The following is a 12,224-nucleotide window of genomic DNA, read 5'->3' on the forward strand; positions in this document are numbered from 1 at the left end:
ATAATGAAGGAAAACTAAGATAGGGGGTGAATTAGTTTTCACCAAATCTACAAACTTAACCACCAATACAGATTTGATAAACTACAACAAATAAACATAAGAAAATTGATAGCACAACACACAACACCAAGATTTTGACGTGGAAAGCTCGGTTAAGGGAAAACCCACGGTGGGAACCTACCCACAATAAGATGATACTCTGTAGTAGTATGTATAAATATTACAATGGAAAATGCATATACATCCAGGAACACTGCCTAGAGTTCACTGCTCAGAAGATAATGAACCAGAAGGCTACAACCCTCAGGGAAGTCTCATTGACTTATAACCGGATTCAAACTACAATCCAAGAGGAATGAACTGTAATAATAGCATCTCCAAATTCTTGATGACAATTCCAGTTAAGCATAATTTTCTGCTCTACAACACCAATCTCTCCTCAATCACAACACTGAAAAATGAATCCTTGTTTGCACATACACCACTCTCTAATAATGCAAACACAACCTCGATACCTAAATTACATAACAATATCACCTATTTATACAATTCATCAACCTTGATAACAAGGTCGGCTAAACCCTTAACTCATAATTATAAAATTACATCACACGATACAAAGATCAACCACCAGATCGATATAATGATATACATGACATAACATGGACCTAAATCAAATTTCCAAACATGCAATACCACTAAAAATCACGCCAAGATCAATCACAACATGCTACACCACCACGAAAACCACATAACATGAAGAATATCACCGGTTCAACAAAATCACCAAGAACTCGCACAACGATCAATACAGATCATCAAAACAAATAGGAAACAATTAGGAAAAACTAGCAAGCATGTTAGAATCATTAGAAACAACTATACCAACACCACTTATCAAATCTTCATTTGTCAATATTTGAAACTCAATAACACTCAAACAACATCAACTGTTATGAAGAAAGATAACTTGTGGAGCACCAAATCACAAACCATATAAAATGAAGATACACAAGACCATCCCAAACAATACCCCAAAATCTTAGTACAAGATCTTATCACATCGAAATATATCGGAAGAAATACTGAACTTTGCAAAGCACTCATCAGAAAAACAAACTATAAAATGGGATCATATGATACGATCAATTAAGCTTCCCAAATAACCAAAACCAATACAGAATAATATAGTGATACCATAAATACTCCATACACTAAATCAAGATCACAATGAACCAATCTACAATCATCGAAGTAGGAATATGTTGACATCAATGACAACAACATACCCTAGCAACAACAATGTCCAACATGATCCAATATTAATCTGAGGTTTGAGTTTGGCCTATCTTGGATGTTACCTAGATTTGTGGCCCACCCCATATATGTCCTAATCCAAGGGCTAAGATATCATCTAATCATTTCATCTTAATCCAAGGACCATCCAATCCAAATCAAATCAAATCCAATTTTTCTAAGTCCTTTCATTACTTTCTTCTCACCAAATCCAATTTATTCCAAAATACCTTATTTTCATTATCATCTTTGAGGTTATCTATGTATGGTCTTGACTCACTCTAAAAAAGTGAAGATGGATGCCAAAGGCAATGAGATGCCTGAAACTAGTCACCTGTTCAACTAGGATCTCCAACAAGAGGAATAACTTATTGATGATCAACTTGAGCATTCCTTGCACTTACAATCTTTCATAGAGTATCTTTGCAACAAAGAAATTATGAAGAGATTTTTCAAAACTAATCCTAATGGGATTGTATCTCAACTCATCACTCAATGGGCACATTTTCTTGTGATTTTGACTAATCCATTCTCGACAAGCCACTAGAGGGTGACCTCATGGACGAATCTATTCTTGATGCCCTTCTTCATCCACAAACTCAAACTTCTATGCCAACAAATTCCATACCTTTGAATTCTATTCCCCTAAGAGCTTCTAATCCACCTATCTCTTAACCTCCTAGGTTATCTGCACCTCATCATCATTCTCTTAATTACATCAAAAATAGCCTACCTCCTATCATATCACATCCTCAAATTACTTCTAAACCCCCCATTTCCTCTTATCAATATATTGGTGGTGGTATTCTTTCTATATCCAACCAAATCCCAAGGTTTAACGCAGGTAACTACACCCCCCCAGTCCAAAATTAGCAACCTATTTTTATGAAGGAAAATTAGGACATGAAGGACCTCATCAAGAATTTCAAGGATGGAACTAATAAGACACCTTATACTTTCAAAGAAATATGTCCTTGTCTATATGATATTTCCATTTCAATTATCCCATATTCCTCAGGTTTTGAAATGCCTAATTTTAAAAAATACAAAGGCAAGGGTGACCCAAGAGACCATGTTCATGAATTTATATCCTTTTCTAGGAGGTCTCCTGTAATGATGTCTACCTTAGAGTAATTTTCCCTAAAAGTCTTAGTGGATATGCCCTGGCTTGGTTCTCCATCCTACCCTATGGCTCCATCAAATCATTTTCAGACCTTGTTGATGTTGAATATTGCTGATGCTAGGATATGTTTTTTGTCATTGATGTCAACATATTCTTGTGTTTTGGTGTTGCAGAGAATTGCCTTTAGTGATCTGGAAGTCTTCTTGATTATATCACTTGATTCGGTGATTGCATTTGGGGTTTTTGATTTTTCTATTCAATGGCTAGTAGAGTCTGGTTTTTGATTCGGTGAGCTCCAATATGATGACATCTTGTCCTGTAGATTTAGGATAATGTTTTGGATGTTCGTGTGTATCTTCATATCAAGTGGTTCATGATTTGTTTCTCTGAAAGCTATCTTTCTTATCTGAGTTGATGTTGTTGAGTGTTCTTGGATGTCCGCATGTTGATCAATGAATACTTGCATAAGTGGTGTTGGTGCAACAATTGCGAATGGTTCTAATATGATTTTTGGTGTTTCCCAATCATTTCCTATTTGTCTTGGTGATCCAAATTGATTATTGTATGATTTGTTGGTGATTTTCATGATCTAGTGATGTTCTTCATGTTATGAAGTATTTTGGTGGTGTAACGTGTTGCGGTTGGTCTTGGCATGATTTCTAGTGGTGATGAGAGTTTGGAGATTTGATTTAGGTCTATTTTATGCTACCCATGTCATTATATTGGTCTGGTGGTTGATTTATGTATCATGTGATATAATTTTGTAATTAGGTGTAAGGGTTTGGTCGAACTTGTAGTCAAGGTTGACGAATTGTAGAAATATGAGTAATTTTCATGTAATTTGGTGTCAAAGAGTTGAGTCTGCATTATCAAAGAGTCGTGTATGTGCAATCAAGAGAAATTATCCTTTGGCGTGGTTTATTGAGAAGTGATTGGTGAAGAAAAAACATTTGCTTAATCGGAACTATCATCAGGCATTAGAATATGTTATTATTGAAGTTCATTCTTTCTAGATTGTAGTTTGAATCTTATTGTAAGGTAGTGAACCTTCCCTAAGGGTTGGATCCTTCTGGGTCATTGTATTTTGAGTAGTGAGCTCTAGGTAGTGTGCCTAAATGCATATGCATTCCCTATTGTAATATTTACACATACTACTATAGGGTATTATCTCATTTTGGGTAGGTTCCCACCGTGGTTTTTCCCTTAACTGGGATTTCCATGTCAAAAATATTGGTGTTATGTGTGTTGTTGTTATTCCTATTATCTTTCCTTTTGCTGTAGTTGATTAGATCCGATATTGTGCTTAATTATTTTAATTCAGTGAAAACTGATTCCCCCCCCCCCTCTAAGTTTTCCTTCCTTGTGGTGCCAACAAGTGGTATCAGAGCTAGACCCTCCAGAAGAAGCTTAATCGCTTGAGGAGATCTGAGATGATGACTCATGTGTTTAAGAAGGAGAGTCATATATTTGATAGAAATAATTATACTATCTGGAAGGACCAGATGGAAGTGCATCTAAAGTGTCTTGGTGAAGATTATTGGAAGATTACAATGAATATTTACAATGTTCCTTAGAATGGACCACTTACTGGTGATGAGATCAAGGAAGCTGAACATAACATAAGGGCTAAGGAAGATTTGTTGAGTGTTTTTACCAATTCAGATATGACTAATGTGATGGGACTTCAGAGTGCACATGAGATCTGGAAGAAGCTGGAGACCTTGTATGAAGGAGATGCGCAAGTTAAAGTTGATAAGTTGTAGAGTTTGAAAGGAAAGTATAAAGCATTGAAAATGGTAGAAGATAAGAATATATCAAGCTTTATGAATAAGGTGAATGATCTTGTCATGAATATCAGATGTGCAGGTGGAACCCTTGAAGAAGATGAGATTGTTGCTAAGGTGCTGATATCTTTGCCTCCTTCTTACAAACATAAGGTAGTTGCTATTGATGAGATCTAGAGTGTGACTATTGTGACTAGAGACATGGTGGTTAGAAAGCTTACTGTATTTGAGTTAAGTGAATTTAGAGAATCACATGGGAAATATGAGACTGCATTCAAAGCCTCTGTATCTAGGAGAAATTTCATGTTGGGTACCCAGATTTAAAAGAGAAAAGAGAGATGGAAGAATAAGAGAGAGAGAGTTGGATGAGCTTGAAGCACTTATTGCTTAGATATTTCCTAAAGGATCTGGTAAGTATGACGGGAAGTCACCTTTGAAATATTTCTCTTGTAATAAGATAGGACATTTTTCTTCTAGATGTCCTAAGAGAATATCTAGATATGATAGGCATGAGAAATTTGATAGGCATGATAGATCTGATAAGAATGACATATATGAGAAGCATGATAAGTATGATAAGCCCTACAAGCCCTACCAGAAGTACATAAATCAAAAGAGATGCTATTATGCTACTGATGAAGGTGTGATAGAGGAAGAATTTGACAATGGGAATTCAAGAGATGAGTTTGTGTTTATTGCTATCAAAGAAGATGATCCGGTACTAGTGAGTCCTACAAGCTACATCGTTGAGGAGAAAGCCTTTGCTGCTAATATTGAAGAAAGAGATGAATGAGTAATATACAGTGGTTATTCACATCATATTGTAATACCCTAAAAATGGTCATCTAAACCATGGGCCCCTAATCTCAACAACATCACCAAGGTTCTAACCAAAGGCAATTAAATCAACCTTGGGCACTGTTGGCAAATGCACACTCCAATGAGATATTGTAGGTGATTAGAGGTTTTGTCATTGATGGCAACCTTACAATCCTATGACACCAGAAAGATAATTTTTAGGCACCGGCAAAGACAGACTCTACACTGGCACAGAGACCACCGGCGGTAAAAGGAAGCATACCAACACAGAAGTCGACGGGAATTTTGTTTGCAATATATTTTGTTAATTATTGTAAAATCATTGTAAGCCGACTTTGCAAGTTGTAAAATGACTCATATATATAAGAGATCATTGTAGAACATTTTGTAATAGATGGAAGAAAATATATAGGCGAAATAAGGTAGGCCTATTATGTGAATTATAGGTTAAGGGTTTATGTATGAAGCAGAGCTATAAACCGGTACTGGATCTAGCACAGTAGATGTTATTTTGAAGCAGTACAAGACATTGGATTTATATAATCCATTTTGTAAGTCAGTGAGACTTCCCATTTTGTAATTGAGCAGTGAGCTCTACGCACTTGGCCTTCCTACATGTGCAGGCCCCTCTTGTAGCAATAATATTCTCTTATTGGCCAGTAAGTGAATATTGTGGGTCACAAATCCCACCGAGGTTTTTCCCACACTCGGTTTCCTCATTAATTACTGTGTTATGGTGTGTTTTTCATGTGGTTGTTGTTATCTCTATTTATTGCATTATTTCTTGTTTACTGATATACAGTACTGATATGCTCTACATGTTTTAAGTTTAAGAAAATCTTATAACTAGTTAGATACTGATTCACCCCCCCTCTTAGTATCTGTGGGAATCCTAACAATTAGTATCAGAGCTTGGTCCTCTATTTTCAGAAGCCTAAAAGCTTGAGGAAGATCTTGACCGGTAGAGATGGAAAACTTGATGAAGAAATTAGAAGCAGCTCTCTCAGACTATGATGCGGAAAAATTGAAAAATATCAAACTTGACGATGATCTAAAAGCTGCACAGGATATTATTCAATCACTTCAAGAAAATCTTACCATTACAAGAAACAAGAGAAGAGAACTTTGTGAAAAGATGCAAAATGAGAATGATGAAAAAGAAACTCTCAATGATCTGATGAATAAGCTGAAACAAGAAAACATGACAACAAAGAATGAGATGCAGGATATGACTATGAGATTTTGTAAAGAAATTGAAGATAGGAAGAAGAATGAAGAAGATTTGACTAGAATATTGAATGATGCTGTAAATGAAAACACAAGACTTGGTTATGAAAATGATATGTTGAAGACAGATCTGATGCATGCACAGAATGACTCAAATGAACTCATGAGACAAAAAGGATCTTGGAAGGAGAACTGGCTACTACAAATCAACACAAAGAAAATTTCAAGAAAAGCTCAGAAGAACTTGGTGACTTGTTGAAAAATTAGAAACCTAATGGTGACACTAATGGTCTTGGCTTTGAAGCTAGTGAAAGCTCTAGTACTGCAAATACACAGGATCAAGGCAAACCGGTAAGACAACCTACTGCTTATAAATTTAATGGCAAATGCTTTAACTGTAACAAGTATGGTCATAGAGAAATTCAATGTAGATCTAGAAATTATCAGAATACTAATACACCCACCGGTCAATGTTCAAAATGCAACAAAGTTGGTCACAATTCAGAGAATTGCAGAATGAATGTAAGATGTTATATTTGTGGAATATTTGGACACTTATCTAATCAATGCAGAACACAAACTGACATATGATATGGAAAATCTATTTAGAAAAATAATGTGACTTGTTATGCCTATAACAAGATTGGACATATAGCAAAATTTTGTAGAAGCAAGTCCTCACCGGTAAATAACAAAGGTCCTAGTTTGAAAGGTAAAGAAAAGGTTGAAGAAGTAAAGCAAGAATTCTCAAAACAATGGATCAGGAAATCAAATCTTAATGGTGATAGGAACACTCCTCCACCAGCAGAAGAGAGTAACACTCCACCAACAGGAGACTCTTCATCTAACTGAAGAAAATTCCCTTGAGGGTTTAGCAATCAAATGTGAAACATGCTATTATTCCCTTGGTTGATGGTGAGAAGTTATAATTACTTCTATACCGGCAGATAAGTTAAGTCATTACTTAACCGGCAAGCATTAAATGTGGTGGTTGGAAAAATTAACATTATAAATCAAGTGTTTTGGCTCCAATTTCATTTCACCAAGCATTCAAACATTCAAAGAGTGCAAAAATTCCAGAGCAAAGGCACTCCGAGCAAAGAAGTGAAGCAATTCAGCAAGCAATCATTCCTAAGGTAGATAAAGGTATTTATAATCATGGCTTCTTCATCTATTCTTGAATTCATAGCAAACCCTACTGTAGTTAAAGTGATTAAATGCCCTAGACCCGTATTTCAGTTAGTTCCTGAGATTGCCAAGAAAGATGATAATGTTGGTGCATTTTCTCAAATCCCCAAAGGAGTAGTTTTTGCTGAAGCCCTAGAATGTACATACATTGTCACATAGAAGAATTAGGTGATGAGGAAATCAAGAAAATGTATAAGATTGTAATTTGTGATGATTCTGGTAATGTGAAACCTGAACATAAAATAGTTGAAACCCTAGGATTCACTGAAATTCTCAGTATTCCATATTTTCCTAAAGATGTTATAAGGATAGTATTAAGCAGGGTACATGGTGAATTCTTCTAGTTAGACTAAGTTCACAAAATTACAAAAGAGGCAGTAAAAGCTATGAGAGGGTTACCTTCCACTGGTAACAGACCAGATAAAAAAAAGAAGGTCTCAAATGACCTAGTGATTAACCTAACAGGTGCAACATCTGATAAGAGATCCTTAAGAGTAAATGATGTAACCAACATCAATGTTAGATTCATTAGCATGATTTTAGGCTACAAAACCACACATGAAAATAGGTTAAACTCAGTCTCTAGCCTATGCATAAAGAGTGCCTATGATATGATTAAAGATAATGCAAAAATAGATGTGTGTGAATGGTTGAAAGATGATTTTATTGACAATCTTGGAAAGATAAAGAAAGACAAAAAGGGGACATTCAGATTTGGAAACCTACTTGTTTGTTTAATGCTACACATAACAAAACAAGTGCCCGCTATCAGTAATAAAAATCTTGGTTTTGATATACCAGTAGGCAAACAATTGTCTGATTTACTAAAAACATGGGTGAAAATAGAGAAAAGAATATAAATGAGTACTTTCAGGCATTGAAGGCCCGGATGAATACCATAGTCAGACTATCACAAGCAATTGTAAATAAGTATAAGGATGAAATATCATTTGTTATTAAGAAGGATGAGATTTGGATGGAGACAATTATCCCAGGAACCATTTGGGTTACTGAAATGGGTTATGAAACTGATGATCACATAATTAAAACATATGCAAAAGCCCTCCTAGAAGCACCAAGGAACCTAAAGAAGAGGTATTTGGCAGTGCTAAGACTATTGAAAATAAAATCCAATCAAAGAAAAGGGTAAAGAAGGTGGAAGAAATAGTTAGTAGAGGATCTAGACAAGCTAAAGCTATCAAAGAATATGTACTTAAACAAACTGGTATTACTAAAGATGAGTTAGAAGCACTACAACCAAAAACTCACCTTTCACTGGTTGCAACCTCTTCAGAAAGTGATATGCCAGCTGAATTTAAAAGAGTTGTGAGAAAAAAGGGAACCTTCACTGGTATCTACACCTTCTCCTAGAAGAACCAGATAGAAACAATAAGCAGTAAGGCCCCGAGCTAGAAAAGTAACTCCAAAGAAGAAGTTAACACCCAAGAAGAAGACTCAACAAACCATTGCTCCAATTGACAAACTTCTAAATGAAATTATAGAGGATGGAAAGCTGAAAAACATCAATCAATTATATGATTCATTATTAGTTGATGACAAGGAGAAAGTTGAAAATAGTGTAATTCTACACTTGGACATTTACAAGAAATTTCTAATGCAAGTTGTAGATGAATTACTGACAGAACTGTTTAAAAGACTTGAAGCTAGAAGGCAAGTTGTTGTAGAGCTTGATAAGAAAATAAAAATTGAAAAACTACTTATTGTTTATCCTATCAACTCACTAAAAGAGATAGATGATTTGATCTTTGAGGCTAACCGGTTAGTATTTTCAATTGCACACCGACATGTAGCACTTATGGTTGGTAGAGTGAATGAGGTAGTAGAGGAAACTACAAATGCATGGGACATATTCCTTGTAGAGAAGGAAAAGCAGGAAGAATATAGAAACCTTAAACCCATCAAAGTATATCAGAAGGATAAGGATAAGGGAAAAGGTAAGGTTGGTGGACCGCCTAGCATAAAAATAAAAGATAACTTATCCCCACCGCCTCTGGATACTCCACCAATAGTTACCACTGACAATCAACCAGCTAGTGAGAGTATCGACATACCACAAGAGGAAACCAATCCCAATTTTGAGGTGTTATATATAGTAGACATTGACACACAAAAGGTCAATATTGTGGTAGATAAGGATACAACTAGGAAAACATATATGGCTAATGAGCCACCAGTAACAAATGGTACAGAAGGTAAATTGGCAAATGACAACACAGAGCAATAGGCTCCATCATAGCAACAGGTTCATATAGAGACAGTGCCACCGGCATCAACTGAGCAATCCAAACCTTTGCTTAAAGAAATGGAAACACAAATTGACCTACCAGAGGTCACCACAAGCAAGGAAATTGCTCCTATCGGTAGGATATAGAGTGTTGGCTCTTCAAATGCAGAATTCAAATCAACTAATGAAACATAAGTTCTTTTGGATTCCATTAAGAAGATAATAGATTGTAGCTCACAAGCATACAAGGCAATTGATGATACCATTCCAATTTTGAAAATGATAGCACCTAAATGTAATGTAGATAACAAAGATTCCTTGAGTCAACTTGACACTTTGTCTAAGTATATTACTGACAACATTGTGACAATTGAACAAATAAAAGAGGAAGCATTCAAGGAGAGACTAGAGAAAGAAAAACACAAATTCTTTGAGGAGGAAATAAAGAAGTTTACAAGGCAATTTGACACACTTTTACCAGAACTGTGTAGTACACTGAAGGAATTTAAAAATTTGTATAGGGATATATGTAAAACTAACTTTTTGACAGTTGATATAGACAAGAAAATCAGCAAGATACAGGAGGAAATAAATCAACTAGCTGATAATTTCATTAATTCATCTAATTCATTATCAATTTTTGAGCAAAAAATAACAGGTTTTGAGGAAGAACTACTAAAGTTGGAAAGAGAGAAGGAAAGAATAAAAGGAAAGGCTAAAGATCTACAATGGAGACTTAGTCCAAAATTGGACTACATCGCCTCCTTAAGAAAATAAATATCTGATGCTTTGATTCAAGGACAGAAAACACCGACAGAGAAAATGCAACACCTCACGGGTACAGTTCAGAGGACTGAGGCCGCAATAAAAGACAACAAAAAGTTCATTAAGAGCCTGAATATGGTTTTGGCAGATCTTTTTTAGATTGTAACCAACCGGTTACAAGGATGAAACAGGAAACCACACTCAATTGACACTTTGACAACCTTTGTCATTGATGCTAAAGGGGGAGTATTAGAATGAGAAAAATAACCAGTAAATGACTCATCAGCTCAGGGGGAGCACATATTCTTTTGGTACACAAATTTTTGGTAAGACAATTCCAGCAGACTCTTTTGGATAACAATTTTTGGATTTTTCTCATGAGTGTTGCCATCAATGCCAAAGGGGGAGATTGTTGGCAAATACACACTCCAATGAGATATTGTAGGTGATTGAAGGTTTTGTCATTGATGGAAACCTTACAATCCTATGACACCGGCAAGATAATTTACCAGCACCGGCAAAGACAGACTCTACACCGGCACAAAGACCACCGACAGTAAAAGGAAGCATACTGGCATAGAAACCAACAGGAATTTTGTTTGTAATATATTTTGTTAATTATTGTAAAATCATTGTAAGCCGACTTGGGAAGTTGTAAAATGACTCATATATATAAGAGATCATTGTAGAACATTTTGTAATAGATGGAAGAAAATATATAGGCAAAATAAGGCAGACCTATTATGCAAATTATAGGTTAAGGTTTTATGTATGATGCAGAGCTATAAACCAGTACTGGATCTGGCATAGTAGATGCTATTTTGAAGCAGTATAAGACATTGGATTTATATAATCCATTTTGTAAGTCAGTGAGACTTCCCATTTTGTAATTGAGTAGTGAGCTCTAGGCACTTGGCCTTCCTACATGTGCAGGCCCCTCATGTAGCAGTAATATTCTCTTATTGGCCAATAAGTGAATATTGTGGGTCACAAATCCCACCAAGGTTTTTCCCACACCGGGTTTCCTCGTTAAACTATTGTGTTATGGTGTGTTTTTCATGTGGTTGTTGTTATCTCTGTTTATTGCATTATTTCTTGTTTACCGGTATATAGTATTGATATGCTCTACATGTTTTAAGTTAAGAAAATCTTATAACCGGTTAGATACTAATTCACCACCCCCCTCTCAGTATCTATGGGAATCCTAACAGGCACATTATTAATTGTTTAATCATCAAATATCACATGGCAAATCAATTACTCAATATTAATTAAATATTATTTTTAATTAATTGAATCATGTCCAATAATATCATTTTGATCAATTATCCTATTTTAATTTATTAATTATCCTTGCATATTTAATTAATTAATAAAATTGCCATTTAATCATGCAAAAAGGAATTAATTTATTACAAAAAAAGGAATTAATTACAAAGCAAGAGTTGAATTGAAAATAAAATAAAAGAATTGAATTGAGAGAGAAATCAAACTTGAGATATTATTTCCTTTTCTAAATTTAGAAGTTGAAATCAGAAAAGCAATTAAATTGAATTATTGAATTATTCTCTAAAATTAGAATTCAAAGCTTTTCAAAAAAATAAGTTCAGTTGCATTGAAAAAACTCTTTTCTTGAATAAATAAAAGAATTATCTATTTTTATCACAAATGCATGGAATTAATTTAATATTATTTCTAATGCAACATTGACTTCTAATTTGAATGCATTTCAATTAAACTATAATTGGAATCTATCTCAAGGTTAACTAAAATTGAT

This window comes from Cryptomeria japonica, chromosome 1 (genome assembly GCF_030272615.1).
Source record: "Cryptomeria japonica chromosome 1, Sugi_1.0, whole genome shotgun sequence".
NCBI classification, from domain to species: Eukaryota; Viridiplantae; Streptophyta; class Pinopsida; order Cupressales; family Cupressaceae; genus Cryptomeria; species Cryptomeria japonica.